The sequence below is a fragment of the Malaclemys terrapin genome, chromosome 8 (assembly GCF_027887155.1).
Source record: "Malaclemys terrapin pileata isolate rMalTer1 chromosome 8, rMalTer1.hap1, whole genome shotgun sequence".
Lineage (NCBI taxonomy): Eukaryota > Metazoa > Chordata > Testudines > Emydidae > Malaclemys > Malaclemys terrapin.
This window is the reverse complement of record NC_071512.1, coordinates 94,738,292-94,754,755: the sequence shown is the minus strand read 5'-3', so window position 1 is coordinate 94,754,755 and position 16,464 is coordinate 94,738,292. Positions and strand designations below refer to the sequence as shown.

Genomic DNA, 16,464 nt, shown 5'->3' with positions numbered 1-16,464 from the left:
TTTATCATGTCCTTCATCCGAAGTTCTCAAAGCCTTCTGTAAACAGAAATCAATTAGACCCTGCTCCAGAAGTGCATTTAAGCACGTTTAACTAGAAGTCCTTTTGGGATCTGCTCACATATTTAAAGTTAAGCACGTGAGCTCTTAAACCGCTGTAAGTTAAATAATTTTTATACCTATTTTACAAAAAGCGAAACAGAACCACAGAGATTTTAAGGTCAACATTTTCAGACATGTCCACTAATTTTGGTTTCTTCCTTATTTCAGTTAAAGGCACGTAGGGCCTGATTTTCAGACATGCTGAGCACCACTGACTTCTCCAACTCTCCTCACTAGACTATGCTCCTTTCTCCCATGAGAGGAGCATGATTCCTGCATTAACTGATTCCCGGGTTAACAGTGAGACTAGCATTTAATCTCTCCATTAAATGGGTCAGCCAAGTTGAATTACTGAGCAAAGGGGTGCCTGGGTTTCATTACCAAATGCAACCAAAGAAATGAATAATAATTAAAAAAAAAAAAGGGAATTAAAATTCTGTGACGAATTCAAGGGAGTTCCAAACTATCATGTTGCTGAAATACTTCTGCTAGAAGTGTACCTGCACAGATGGAGCGGAGCACAGTCACCAGTGACCTTGTTCACTCTTCCGCACCAACTCCATTTTTCCAAGTTTCTTCCTCCTACTGGAGCTACGGACCTTCCATCCTCAGCGGTATTGTGACTTGCCAGCACACATCTTTGAAAGGAACATCTTTAAGCACTCATTTGAAAACAAAAAAAAGTGAGCCAGGAAAATGATTTCCCTGGAAAGTGAGCAGAATAACGACCATTGCACAGCATAACATTGCAGCACTAAACGTATATCACCCTTGTTATAACTGGAGATTGTCAGTAATCATTACCAGAGATCTAGGCTATGAAAGCATAGTAGTTAATCACCTGCTCTGATCTGGTGGTTTTAAAGGATCCACTGCAGAGGGATCTTTTTATATGTGCTTTCTGTCAGTGGGAATGGGATTATACAGGAGTCAGAATTGACATGGGTAATTTCTGATAAACTCTATTCTACAGATAGCCCTCACTCAAAGAGCACAGGGTCTCAAAAGCCTTGCGAAGTTTCAAAACCAGATGTGGATTTTTGAATCCATCTCTACATCTATTCTCATTCAGGCTTTCTGACTTCTAACCTGTTCTACTCTAGTCTCTTCACTCATGTTTTCCAAATGGAGCAGTCACTTAGGACTAGACTGTACCTAGCCTGTTCAGATGTACAAGGTGAGGGGAAGAGTGAGTCTTCTCCCATTTTGTGTGACCATGCAGAGGATATGCACAGTACGTATCACTGAGCTCCCTCTGTGTAGAAGGACCCTGATATCGTAATGCTGACAGCCATGCTAGAAATCCACTGGGAGCATGGACAGACAGGGCAAGCACATGCTGCAAGCTACTAAAAAGTTTTAGAAGCAGTTGCCACTGTATGCTCTTCTCCAGAGCCAGAGCAGGTCTAGGGCCCGCCCCTGGGACAGTGACTGCAAATTACCACCTCTACATTCTCTACTACTGCACAGTGGCTTAAAGCCACAGGGCACAATTCTGCCCTAAATCCAAACTCTGCTTAGAATAGTGGGTTGGAGTCCTACTTCTGTGCACCTGGCCCTGGCATCTGTTAGAGCAGCCTTGAGGTGGCTCTAAATTACTCAGCTAGCATGACAGAGCACCACACTCCTGCCTCACTAGGGTAGCAATTGGTACAGGAGCCAGCTTCAGCAGCTTTATACCAGCAGAGTGTTCCTCTCCACAAATAGGAATTCTCCACTGCCCAGCTACAGCCAGAATCCAGCCCTTTTACATCACCTGAGCAGTGGAAGGAGAAAGAGGCCACAAGCTACAATATTGTCCACAATTTAGCCCCCAGTGTTCTGTATTTCGCTTAGGAGCTGAAATGCTATTTTTAAACCATGTTGAAATGCTACTGTTAAACAGTAGGGCAAATAATAAAATTGGGCCTGATCCTGCAGACCTTCCTCAGGCAAACTCCCATTGCCTTCAGCAAAAGTTTTGTCTAAAGACAGCAGTATCTGGCCTATTGTAATTAACTTGAAAAAGCAGATTAATGTTATAGACACCTAATGCCTGTTGTGTGTAGGGTTTTTTGTTGCCTTTAGAATGTTTAATATTTTGAGAAGTAAACTAGAAAGACTTAGCCAAATTAAGTATTTTCTCTAAACTGTCAGTGTTATTTGCACTGGCAAAGTGAATGGGATAAATTGGATTAGATGCTGTCTATACTTCAAAATTTGGATTCTTCACAATTAGGATTTGGAGCAATGCGTGGAGGCAAACCAAAAAGCAAATACTACATTGTCTGCAAAGCAGCAGATAGCTCAGTTTACCAGTTAGTCAAATGGTTTTGGTAGCATGACTGATCTCTGAACAGAAGCATTCCATGTCTATTGGGTCCTGTGCATTGAGGTTTATGACAGCACAGCTCTCCATCCTGTGTCATGAAAAACTATACAACCTGGAGTACAGCACAGCACTTCCAAGCTTTGGGTGTGTATTCTGGTGTCATCACAGTAACTCCAAACCAGAGTAGGGCGAGAAATCTACCTTCTGAATTATAATGTGGAAAAAATTATAGTCCGGTAGTTCAGATTGAATACATTGAAATGTGAAACGGTTAGTAAACATACCCAGATGAATGGTGGGACGTTGGTTGTTGATGGGGAGGACTGTGATGTTCAGATCACAGATTGGGAGACTGGTGTGAAGAGGTAATGGTGGAGGGAGAGCTTTATTAAAACAACAACTATCCACTGTACCAGCCTCTCCATCTGGGACAATGAGGGTCAAGTTGTCGTCACAAAGGCTATGTCCTATTTCACCTCCTAGAAAGAAACAGAGAATAGAGATACTGAAATCACACTCACAGGAGAGCATACAAGAAGAGTAGAAAAGATCATCTGATCTTTCCTTGAAAAACAATAAATCAATCAAGTATCTTCAAAGGCCGAGGACTTTGGAGCAAAAAACAAAGGAACTTGTGTGTATTTGGAAATGTTTTAGATTTGGCTGTCAAATAAAATTCAGTCTCATAGCAGCCATTGAATTTAAAAGGCCAGCCCAACAAACCCCTAAGTAGTGCCATTTAATGCTCTCCCACATAGCAAACCTGTAAGCTATATTACTGGAAAGTTAATACTAGAATAACATGTGAAATAGTGCATAGGATTATCCCTTTTATAGTGTCTTCAGTGTGAGGAGCTCAAAGCTCTTTGCATACTTTAATGAACTAAACATCACAACAAGCCTGTCAGGTAAGGAAGTCCTGTATTATCATGTCCATTTTACAAATGGAAGAACAGAGTCAAAGAGTTTAAGGTATAAGCTTTCAATATCATCAGCTAGTTTTTCTCTGACTTTCAGAGATGTTGAGCACCCACAGTTCTGACTGAAGTTGTGGGTGCTCATAATCTCTTAAAGTCAGGACATAAGGGTCTCCAGTTGAATGTCTGCCCCCAAAAAATGGATGCACCCAAAATTAGTAGATACTTTAAAAAATTAGGTCCAAGGTCACACAGGAAGTCTGTGACAAAGCCAGGAACATAACTCAGATGTCTGGTTTCTCAGTCATGGTCTAGAGCCACAAAAAAACAAATGGAGTCAGGAATGTCTAAAATGTAACAGGTACTAGAGCTGGTCAAAAAAATGTGTTCTCACCGTGTCCCTTCACAAGATTTTGACAGATGCCCTCCAAAATTCTTTTCATCTAAACTTTCCACAGAAATGTTTGAATTTTTGGCAGAAATTCCAATACTGAAAGAGGTATCCAAAAATTGAAATAGTTCAGTGTTGACAAAAAAATATATCTAAATTTTCTATAGAACACACACACACACACACACACACACACACTTTTTAAATAAAAAATTCACTTGGTCAGAAACCTAGTTTTCATTTACAATCAATTTCAACAGAAAATTTTTGACCTGCCCTACACAACACAGTCCACTGTGGGGAGGCTGGAAATCTGATCTTCTAATCCTGTGCAGTGCACAAACCCTTTTTATAATAAAAATCTTCTGTTTAGTACAATAGGCAATAAGTGCCACATGTAGAAAGCATTATAAAGGGAACAATTTTATTGCCCATCTTTAAAAAAAAAGTTGTATATACCATACTGTACTAAAATAATAGCAGTATATAAGCAGAATTCATTTCTCTAGACTGGGTGGTCTTTATCAACTAACAGGTTACAGCTTTTCTTTTCAGGCAGGTCAATATTCTTAAAAACAGCTTTATCTTTAAGAAAACAAAAGGGCTAAAAAAAATCCCGTAGAATAGAATACAGTGTCAGAAAATTCAAGAGAACACAAAAGCCCCCTACTTCCATAAAGACTTGCTGCAGCTGATCTCAAGGTGGAGATATATTATTTAACAATCACTAGGAGGCATCTACTGACAAAACAGTACCCACCAAGATGAGCATACAGAATGCTAGTGTGCAAACTGGCAATATTTCGAGTGCCCAATCTGCCCATAGGATGAATAGCAGTGTTCTTGGGAAAAAGAGCAGAGCAACAGAGAGAGCAGTCTCCCATCGCAAAGGCTGCTACAGTCACAGGGTGGGGGAGGAGAGGGGAAAGCAGGTGGTTTTGAACTTGAAAGAAAGATTAATGTATTGAAGTAGTTCTCTTCTCCAGGCTGATGGCACGAACAATAATCTGCTGTGCTTGAAATCTGTACAACAGTAGCATTCTTGCTGCTGTGCAGGAGGAATTGAATGATAATGTATATGGACATAAAAGCGAAAAAGAAAAACCACCAGTGAGAAACAAGAATTTTTTTCCTACTGTAATTAAAGTATTTTAAAAGACAGTGTTTTGATGTTCTTTATTGCAACCGAAACTGCACAAGAAAGGGGGTTGGCGGAGACTTCTTCTAATACGCATTAGTATATACAAACACAGTTTTAAAGTGAAATCAGAAAAGTTGCATGAGATAATTTCACTGAAAATGTAACACTCTAAATATTGGTTTGATTCAAAACAGCAAAGACAAGGACAATTCAGGCAGCTATTCCACCCTTAACTCATCCTGTAGTGCCCAGGTAACTCAGTGCAAGTAGCACAGGGCAGGTCTAGGGCTCAACAAATACTTTGGGTAGAAACAAACTGTATGAAATCACTCACATTAGCAGGTGATTAAATGTTTGTTTCGGACACCTATGAGATGCCTGTGTCAAGCTGTTGTGATGGTATGTCGCTACACAAACATGCACTGAAGTCAAAGTGAATGACAGTAGCACAATCTGGCCCTAAAATAGGAGTCCAAGAGAGGAATCTGAAACTAACCAAAATACAATCTAACCAGCTGGAAAGAGCCAAATCTTCTTTGACAACAGGCTCCAGCCTCAAGCAAGTTTTAATCACAGAGTTATAGACCTCTTGATAAGAAGGCTTACAATAAAAAAAATAGAAACAGACCATAATACAATAATCCATAGTTGTGGTGGCATTTAGTAATAAAAAAAAATAGAGAGGTAGCGCTTAATAAGGAACAAGCAAACTGTGAAAATCAAAATTGTATATTACCCGTATGTATGTAAGTGATCAATCTCTGAGTGACATCCAGCTGGAAGAATTTATCCACCATGAATCCTCTCTTTTGAATCACCCCATGCGCTGGAGCACGAGCAATCATGTATGTCAATTTTGTGTCATCGCTATCAGCATCTGTTGCATAAAGGTATTCTGTGGTGATAACAACGTGTCCTCCCTCCAGACACTCCAGTCTTGATTCTAATCCTGCCTGTAGCTCTGGGGGCTTATCATTAACTGGTATAATCTTGAAAGAATGAGAAGGGGAGGGAGAGGAGAGATATTTTCATGTATAGTTCAAAGTCCAAAAAGCAGTATTGGCCTAGATTTTATTCTAACAACAACCTTATTTCCTCTGTCACTCATATGGGGGAGCTCATCTAACAAGCAAGTGATAAACTGTTGCCTCTCAGATATATTCATGTAGCACACTTCACACTCTGGGAAGGTTATTTGATCCATAATGGTTATCAGCTGCTGTTTATTCTAATTGTTATGGTCAAATGTTTAGCATCTGAGTCTCTCTCTGGGATCTGGGATCTATCAGTAACTTTGGACATCGGTGATGCTGGTGGATTTGTTCCCAAGCAATTAGGTGAAATCCTACAAAATGTGTTCCAATTAGAGTGCAAATAAAAAAATTAAATATTTTCCATTGAATGTAACTTTACCAAAAACATCGTGATGAGCTATTATGTAAATACCTCATTTCTATCAGCATCCTGAATAGCAAACTCACAGTGCAGAGGAGGTTACAAAGACTATTTCATGTTATGGAGCAATTAGTTGAGATGCAATAGTTAAGAGTGAGCCTACACTTCCATTTTAAGACTTATTTTCTACCTCCCTTTCCTTCAACACTTTAGCCTTTTATTGAAGGATGAGGTAGGGACCAGGGAAGAGAATTTAGGGGGGGAGGTGGCAACAGGTTTGGGTTGCTTTTACGTTTCATCTCAATTCTGAATTCCTGGGTTCCCAACACTTGTTTTTTATTTTAAACTACAATGTTGTCATTAGTTTTATTCACTCTGATGGTATATTCTCTCAGCCTTAACTCCACCTTCATCTATGTCTGGACATCTAGCTTCTCAGATAAAATATTAAACTTTAACATTACTTATGGCATTTTGCATTATATTTCAGACCTACAGCCATACAAAAAATGTCCATCAAGATTATTCAACAGAAAATGGGGTTTTCAACTGAACAAAGTTTTTCATGAAAGCATCTGCTTTCCACAGAAAAAAATTGATTTTTCGTTGGTGGAGCTGGTGTGGGGGAAGAATGCCCAAAAACCTAAATATTTTAATTTGGCTGTGCAGCCATGGTGACTCATGTGAGTTGCAGTTTGGTTGACTTTTATCCCTATTCTCCTCTGTGGGCAGGGTTCCTTGGCCAAATTACATCTCCCATGGTGCACTCCCCCACCATGGTGGGCCTTCTCTCCAAAAGGAGAATCCATGGTGCATCGTGGGATATGTAGTCCAATCAGGGAGTCTGGCCTATAAAGGAGAATGTGAGCACGAGGCACATGATCTACAAGTCCCCATAAGGCTCTGTGACAGCAGTTCCAAACAGAAATCGTTCACTCTTCATCCACAATTTTTCTGATTTTGAATTTCTGCCAACAAATTGAAATTTTCTGTGAAAAATTCCAACAGCTCTATTCAGAACTCAATACTCCAAAGTTCACTGTTCTATAGATTCCCCAAGGGAGGAATATGGATTACATCATTTAATCTATCTATTTTCTAACTTCACAAATGAAGTAGTGTTTTGTAGAATTACAGTGAAGGAAATCTATCTGCATGAGAACAAAGCATACAACTAACAGTCACCAAAACACTCTATCTTGCACTCCTTACTTAGGCAAGAGTCCCTTTGAAATGCCAACTGGGCTCCTAGTGCAACTGCATTTACGTGTTCAAAGACAGATTTTAAAAGGGCTAAGGTAAATTTCTACCGTGGTTTTAAATAGGTAGCAGTCTATTACACAGGATTTGAGAAGGTTCAATAGCAGGAGAAAATAGCTACTAGGAAGAGAGAAAACCAAAGTGTCTTTTCCCATTTTGGTCTATAGGTAGGCTCCTGATCCTGCAAAGACTTATGCACATGCTTAGCTAGACACACACGGTGAGCAGTCTTATTAACTTCAATGGATCTACTCCTAGTGTGTATAGTTAAGCATGTGCATAAGTCTTTTCAAGATCAGGGCTTTAGTCATTAATAACTCTGGAGTTGTTTTATAGACATTTCATCCAGGAGTCAAACTCAGCCTAAGCAGAAACCTTTCCGGGAAATCTGGTAAAAAGATTGATGGAAATTAAAAATCTACTTAGTCGAGCTGAAGTAACCAATATGTGATTAATACTTTCCAATTATATTTCAGTACAGTACATTGCTGAATTTGTTATTACCTGCACTCTTAACACTCCATCTGCAGTGTTAAATCCATCTGTTGCTGGAAATATGACTATATCTTCAAGGGTTTCTGAATCATCATGCTGGTACCTTTTAACATAATTATAATGAAAAGTGATATTCATTAAGTAGTGAATATTAGAAACCTATAAATAGAAGGTGGGGGGAAGGACTAAGGTCTAGCGATGCCCACCACTTACAAATGATCCTGGGAGATGCTTCTGTTTAATCTTAGCATATTGGTCTAGAGCCTCAGCCAGCATAAAACAGCATCACTCCATTGGATTCAGTGAAGTTACACTGATTTATGCCAGCTGAGGATCTGTACCATGATAATTATTCAGTGGTTCAGAGGTAAGCGACAGAGATGAGTCCATGACATGAATCACAATTGTCTTCACTAGTGAATATAAACAAAGAAAAAATCCCATGTGTGCATAATTGTGAAAATGTCTTGCATGACGTGACATGATGTAAAAGACATTTATGTCCTCACCTCTAATAGGTGAAGAACCCAATACCCCTAGTCATGTATATTTTTGGACAGTATTCAATTTAGATAGCCCTGTTTTCTAAATGTACTCTAAAATTAATGACAATGATTTTTTCCCAAAAAAATTCTATTGCAGAAACAGAACCATTGTTAATTCTTTTGAAACGGAAACATTATTTGCAATGCAGAGATTTTTTTTTTTTTTTTTTTAAAGGTAGAATCCAAATGCATTACCTGACTTTGTAAGACTGTAAATCCTCAAGGGTAAACATATCTCCTTCCTGCATAATGAGTCCATACAGTTCAATGTGCCCATATTGAGGACGTTTCTTCAGCTGGATTCGAAGATCAAGACTGAGGGGAAAAACAACTGAGGAGAGTTGGCAGTTTTTCAAAGGGACACTATTAAGAGCCCAAAAGCAAGCTATTCCGCTGGTTAGGAAAGATAGAAAATGTGGCAAAAGACCACCTTGGCTTAACCATGAGATCTTGCATGATCTAAAAAATAAAAAGGAGTCATATAAAAAATGGAAACTGGGACAGATTACAAAGGATGAATATAGGCAAACAACACAGGAATGCAGGGGCAAGATTAGAAAGGCAAAGGCACAAAATGAGCTCAAACTAGCTACGGGAATAAAGGGAAACAAGAAGACGTTTTATCAATACATTAGAAGCAAGAGGAAGACCAAAGACAGGGTAGGCCCACTGCTTAGTGAAGAGGGAGAAACAGTAACAGGAAACTTGGAAATGGCAGAGATGCTTAATGACTTCTTTGTTTCGGTCTTCACCGAGAAGTCTGAAGGAATACCTAACATAGTGAATGCTAATGGGAAGGGGGTAGGTTTAGCAGATAAAATAAAAAAAGAACAAGTTAAAAATCACTTAGAAAAGTTAGATGCCTGCAAGTCACCAGGGCCTGATGAAATGCATCCTAGAATACTCAAGGAGCTAATAGAGGAGGTATCTGAGCCTCTAGCTATTATCTTTGGAAAATCATGGGAGACTGGAGAGATTCCAGACGACTGGAAAAGGGCAAATATAGTGCCCATCTATAAAAAGGGAAATAAAAACAACCCAGGAAACTACAGACCAGTTAGTTTAACTTCTGTGCCAGGGAAGATAATGGAGCAAGTAATTAAGGAAATCATCTGCAAACACTTGGAAGGTGGTAAGGTGATAGGGAATAGCCAGCATGGATTTGTGAAGAACAAATCATGTCAAACCAATCTGATAGCTTTCTTTGATAGGATAACGAGCCTTGTGGATAAGTGTGAGGCTGTGGATGTGGTATACCTAGACTTTAGTAAGGCATTTGATACGGTCTCGCATGATATTCTTATCGATAAACTAGGCAAATACAATTTAGATGGGGCTACTATAAGGTGGGTGCATAACTGGCTGGATAACCGTACTCAGAGAGTTGTTATTAATGGTTCCCAATCCTGCTGGAAAGGCATAACGAGTGGGGTACCGCAGGGGTCTGTTTTGGGACCGGCGCTGTTCAATATCTTCATCAACGACTTAGATATTGGCATAGAAAGTACGCTTATTAAGTTTGCGGATGATACCAAACTGGGAGGGATTGCAACTACTTTGGAGGACAGGGTCATAATTCAAAATGATCTGGACAAATTGGAGAAATGGGCTGAGGTAAACAGGATGAAGTTTAACAAAGACAAATGCAAAGTGCTCCACTTAGGAAGGAAAAATCAGTTTCACACATACAGAATGGGAAGAGACTGTCTAGGAAGGAGTACGGCAGAAAGGGATCTAGGGGTTATAGTGGACCACAAGCTAAATATGAGTCAACAGTGTGATGCTGTTGCAAAAAAAAGCAAACATGATTCTGGGATGTATTAACAGGTGTGTTGTGAGCAAGACACGAGAAGTCATTCTTCCGCTCTACTCTGCTCTGGTTAGGCCTCAGCTGGAGTATTGTGTCCAGTTCTGGGCACCGCATTTTAAAAAAGATGTGGAGAAATTGGAAAGGGTCCAGAGAAGAGCAACAAGAATGATTAAAGGTCTTGAGAACATGACCTATGAAGGAAGGCTGAAAGAATTGGGTTTGTTTAGTTTGGAAAAGAGAAGACTGAGAGGGGACATGATAGCAGTTTTCAGGTATTTAAAAGGGTGTCATAAGGAGGAGGGAGAAAACTTGTTCACCTTAGCCTCTAAGGATAGAACCAGAAGCAATGGGTTTAAACTGCAGCAAGGGAGGTCTAGGTTGGACATTAGGAAAAAGTTCCTAACTGTCAGGGTGGTTAAACACTGGAATAAATTGCCTAGGGAGGTTGTGGAATGTCCATCTCTGGAGATATTTAAGAGTAGGTTAGATAAATGTCTATCAGGGATGGTCTAGACGGTATTTGGTCCTGCCATGCGGGCAGGGGACTGGACTCGATGACCTCTCGAGGTCCCTTCCAGTCCTAGAATCTATGAATCTATGAATCATCCCTGGTGTCCAAGTCTGACACCATTAGATTCTCCCCAGAGATGAAGAAACTGGCACCTTCCTCTGTTGTTAGATGATTGGTGAAAATCTAAAACAGTGATGAGCTCACAAAATGCACTGAGGAACTATAAGGAATAGCAAAATAATATACACAGGAAAATAATTAGTTTAACATGTCAGCAACTAACAAGTATTTCAAAGGCAGACTCTGGCATAGGAGTGTCTATATTGGATTTCCTACTGATCTGCAACCATTCTCAGTGCAGGTTCAGAGTCTGCCTCCCAGATTTCATCCGCACGTCTCACCAGAAAGAAACCCACCTGCATTGCCCCATGTTAACTTTCAGATGGTGCTATCACACCACATGGATGTGGAGAAGGTAGTACTGGTTCTGATTATTGTTGCTGTTCTGTGACGGGGTGGAAACAGCTTTCAATGTTGTACCCACATAGAACCATGACAGCCCATCTCTGCTTTAGTCAGGTAAACACCACCTGTTTTAGTAATCAGATGAGACCTATACTTTTCTTGGAGAAGCATAGTTAGATATTAAAAACCAACTAAGCAAAAAAATATAGGCCATTTACCAGACAGTAGAGTAAGCACCATAACTGAGCAGGAGGATATTGTGATCTACTTTTATTTCCTTGTATAGGAGGGAGGTTTGGGCAGAAGTATCTTTAACCAATCTTTTCTTAACCGCAAAAAAGTGCATCTCAGTTTGATACAAGAGACAAGTGAACACATATGCAGGTGATCTTATTTAACTAGGTGGCTCGCCCAACCCTGCTTGGAATCTGGATCAGCACATATAGTCCTTCTGTGCTTTCAAAGCCCCTCAAATGAGTTCTAAAACCCTCAGAAGTACTAAACAGAGGCTCCTCTTCCTTCGCAGGCAGACCGGCTCAAAACACCCAAGGATTCCAAACACAAAGACGCAGGGCTGGCTTCAGCTTTTTTGCCACCCCAAACGGTGAAGAAAAAAAAAAAATTAAAAAAAAAAAAAGATAAAGCCGTGAATGGCAGCACTTTGGAGGCAGCTCTACCATGCCACTTCATTCTTTGGTGGCAATTCAGTGGCCGGTCCTTCCCTCCGAGAGGGACCGAGGGACCCGGCGCTGAATTGCCGCCGAAAACCTGGACGTGCCGCCCCTTTCCATTGGCCACCCCAAGCACCTGCTTCCTGTGCTGGTGCCTGGAGCTGGCCCTGCAAAGAAGCCTCCATACACAAACCTACAGTCCAACAATGAAACAAAAGCATCAATAACCACCGGGATGTATTCGCTTTGTGTGTACGAGTAGGGGTGCTGTTGCCCTGTAGTGGCTCATCCATGGAGATGATAAAGTGACTTACTACTAATTTCAGTTATAGGAGTTCTCCTTACGCTCAGCGGCGGAGGCCTGTATGTTTGGAACTGAATCACCTAAGTTCTACTCCCAGCTCCCTACACATGTGTAACTGCATCTGCTGTCTGCAGCATGTGGATGTGTCGTACCACAGAAACTCACAACCATGTGAACAGCAAACTAACAGCAACCCAGCAAAATAAAAGACAAGGAGACAAAGCCATTCTCAAGGAAGTAGACAGGAAGAGAGCATGTCAGAGAGACAAGGTCAATGGGGAATGTGTGGTCACAGATAACATCATCATTCATTCCTCGGGAAGGCTTTTGGGCTTGACATTCACATCAGTAGGATTCACAGGTCCCAAGAGTCCCTGTTTTAGAGCTTAACAGTACTGCCAAAATCTACTTGGCATGAGTTACCTTCTCTGAAAAGCTTGTACTAAAAAGGTTGCAAGTCTACTCAATAGCACTATAGCTTGATGAAAGGTAGTTAGCACTAGCAGGTGAATCATAATATTTCTGACCTGGTGCTGTGAATCAAACAGCAGGAAGAAAACCAATTTAACAACATGTTTGTTTCCATCACGTTGCTCATAAAATACTGCCCACTTCAGTGAGTAAAACCATAGATAGATAATGTAAAAGTGTTTAGAGCCTCTCTCTCATCTCCTCAAACTCCAACTAGAATGAAAAGCTTTCTCTGTCTGCCTGCCTGAGAAAAGTTTGCTGCCTTTACATCCCTATAAACAAATACTGGGACAGCACAGGGGCTACAGAAAACCACTGACTATTCACTGAGATATAAGGAAGCTTATGAAGAAAAGTAACTTTCCCTTAGGAGGAGGAGAGCTTTCCCCCTTGCTTCAACAACAGACAAAGCAACTAAGGAAGGGTTAGATGCATTTGCCCAGAGATCTTGGAGTCATAACTTAAGCTGCTAAAAGTTATGTCCTAGTACTCTATCAAAGAGGCTTTTCTAACGGACATGAACCTTTTTCTTTGCACTGTGGCAGTTTTCAGGGCTTATCGATGGCTGAAAGGTGTGACAAAGTCAGTCCTGACACAGATATAAGAGAGTGGTTTGGGTTTTTTTTTTTAACTGGAAAAAAATCCTTTATTTTAGTCTCTGAAACACAACATTCCTCTTCATTAAGTCAAGTGGAGTAGGTATGAACTGTCACCTCTTCATTAGAGGAAACCAGAAATGGTAGTCACATCAGGCTTGCCATCAAGCTGCAGCCTTGCTTCATGCTCAGATTCCAGCAGCATCAGGACATCCCCCTCACGGACAGGCCTCTTTACGTTCTGGATGATGGATCTACTGGTGTCGTCCATGAATTCAACACGAACCTGGGTGCACTGGCCCTGCGAGCTCGGCTGGCCCAGCACCTTGGTGACCTGGGCCAGTTTGATGGGCTGCATGCGGCTCGTATCCACGGCAGCTGCTCCGGTTGGTGGAGGGCAGATATATCAGCTCTAGAATGGTGAAGGCCCTGTGACCTATGAATGGAAAAAAGGTTACCTCAGGATAATCAGAGACACCTGAGTCCAGTTAAGGGCTGCCAGTGACCTTTCAAAACCCCTCTTCGGGTGAGAGAAAGGAGGGGAGAGATATGAGAGAAGCTGCAGCAGAGGCACTGGCAGCAGGAAGGAAAGGCTTGTCCTGGTGGAAGGCTGTTTCTCCTCCCTATAGGGAAAGAAAATTAACAGCTGCTTGGGGTAGGTCTGGCAACTAGGAGCCAGCATAGTAAGGTAACGCCCTGGAGAGGGGGCAGGGGAAAGTATTTCTGTTTGCATTGTGAGGTTGGTTGTTTATTTGTTATTTTTGAGGTGGGGGGGGGTTGTTTTGCTTAAGATAACGCCTTGGGATAACCCTGTGGCCAATCATGTAAATAGGGGGAAATAAAGCCAGAGAGAAGACTGATTTATTCCATGCCCCCACTGCCCCAGGGAGAAATGCTGAGGGCGCTAAGGTAAAGGTGGTGTCCTGCCACAAAGGGCATAGTTAGATAAAGGAGACCGAGATCAGAGAATGGCCCCAAGCACAAATGCATATTAGATAACTGTATAGTTTTAAAGCACAGGGACCTGAAGTAAAAACTCAAAAAAAAAAAAAAAAAAGCATCAATGAAAGTGACTAAGCTTTAATTAATTAAACAATGTTTATTTTCTTCTGGAAGGACCTCAATTCATAGGAAGAAGTCAGGCAACAATTGTGTGGGGCAAAGGAATGTATCCCCATAAAATAAGCAAAGAAATAATTGATTGACTGGTTTGAATATTTGAAGCACCACGATCAAAAGTCAGCACACACTTGAATAATCATCCCTTTTATCATAGATTCAAATCCCTCAACTCTCCTGTTTACTCTAGAGCTGTACAGTGGAAAGTCATTAGGAAGGCATCATGTCGACAGATAATTAGGATACTTGATAAATACCTCAGGTGCTTCATCATCCACAGGCATCACTGTGATGTTAAAGTTGAGTCCAGCCACTACTCTTCCCTGCTGGTCACTAATAGAAAACTCAAACTGTTCAAACAGCGGGTCAGGACCACTCTCTCTCTCTGGGGGCATGCACACCACTTTTAAATGTATTACAGCATGCTGTGGGAAACAGACATGACAGTATCACATAGACCTCACAAGTTTAATTTCCTGAGTTATGGATGAAGAACATAATGTGAGATGTGGCACTGGTGAAAACCACTGCAGCCTGACTCACCTGGCATATTCATCCATAAATCAACCTCTTACTGTAATCAAAATGAATGCAACCAAGCAGTTCTTCTGGCAAGACCCTCTTGATGTACATATACAGCAGAGCATTTGCATGTTTTTGAACCATTATTAAGAAGGAAACCACTCAGGATCATTGGGACTTATTGCAGTCATGCTGGGCCAAACTGATCCTTGGTGGGACTCCATTGAAATGAGGGAATTTGACCCCCTGTGTGATCATAGAAACAATGAAAACATCATAATCACAAAGGAGATTTAGGTGTCCAAATCCAACTGGAAGCATATAGGATCTGGGTGCTTATCTTTCCACTTGTGCCTTTGAAAATCTTCCCCTAATGCCTACTTTAATCAAAAGATCTGATTTGGTAAAATGAGTGCCTTTAAAAAATATTATACACTTACCACCTGGAGTGAATTTACCCCAATATTTCTGAGTACACTGCATATAATATGGTTTAAGTAAATACCACCAAGCTGCAAAACTTTGTTTAGTAGCACCCAGTGTACCATTCATTACAGGTGAAATCCAGTCCTCTGCAGTTGGACAGCATCATGACTGGTCACGATTTAAATCCCACTCAAAACAGCACCACATAATTTCTAGTAATATAAAAGATTCCAGTTGTTTACCTGAGTGAAAGACGTCAGCATAGAAATAGCAGGATCTTTTTTATAGCTTTTCATGCTGTCTGTGAAAATTAGCTTCACCACATCATAAATTCTGCAAGAGGGGGAAAATGTTAGATCTTTTCTCAATTGGCTTATAAAGTCTAATTTAGCCCGACAGTTTCATACATACCCAGGAGAAGAGGGAGAGAAACATGATTTAGTAACCAGGTACATAAGCTGATTATCTGGGGACTCGGTGTCTGTAAAGTGGAGGTGATTGTTTGTGATGTGTGCAATCTCAGTTTCTTTGACAACAAGTTGTCTTGTAGTCCCAGGAACTTCCTCTGGCAACTGGTCTTTCACCAGCATAACATGAATCATTACAGTCTACAAAAGAATTGAAAAATTTGGGGACATAGACCATGAAATCTGATCAGCAGCAGCTAGAGAATTCTGCTCCGCTGCTAACAGTAAAACATGTTTGGAAATGAAAAATACAATTTTCCATTGATCTTGTGCTTTCCAAATACCTTGATATTTCTATTCATTTATTTTATTTGTGCAATCCTTCCAAAGAAAACATGGGAGGGAACTAATAGCTAAATCTTTAATTGTGCGCCTGATCTTTTTAATTCTGGTGCAAATCAGGAGTAACTCCATTGATTTCACTGCAGTAAAACTAATTTTCCACAAGTATGAGATGAGAATCAGGCTCATAAAGTATAACATTAGCTTTTAGCAAGACATTTGCTACATAAATCCCAGCATCCACATAGTTCCTTGCTATGCAACAT

The 16,464-nt window shown here is 40.7% G+C and overlaps 1 pseudogene; it reads right to left on the bottom strand.

Annotated features, from left to right (window-relative positions):
• Positions 1 to 16,464, bottom strand: part of LOC128842467 (FRAS1-related extracellular matrix protein 1-like) — a 97,132-nt pseudogene that overhangs the window by 58,395 nt on the left and 22,273 nt on the right.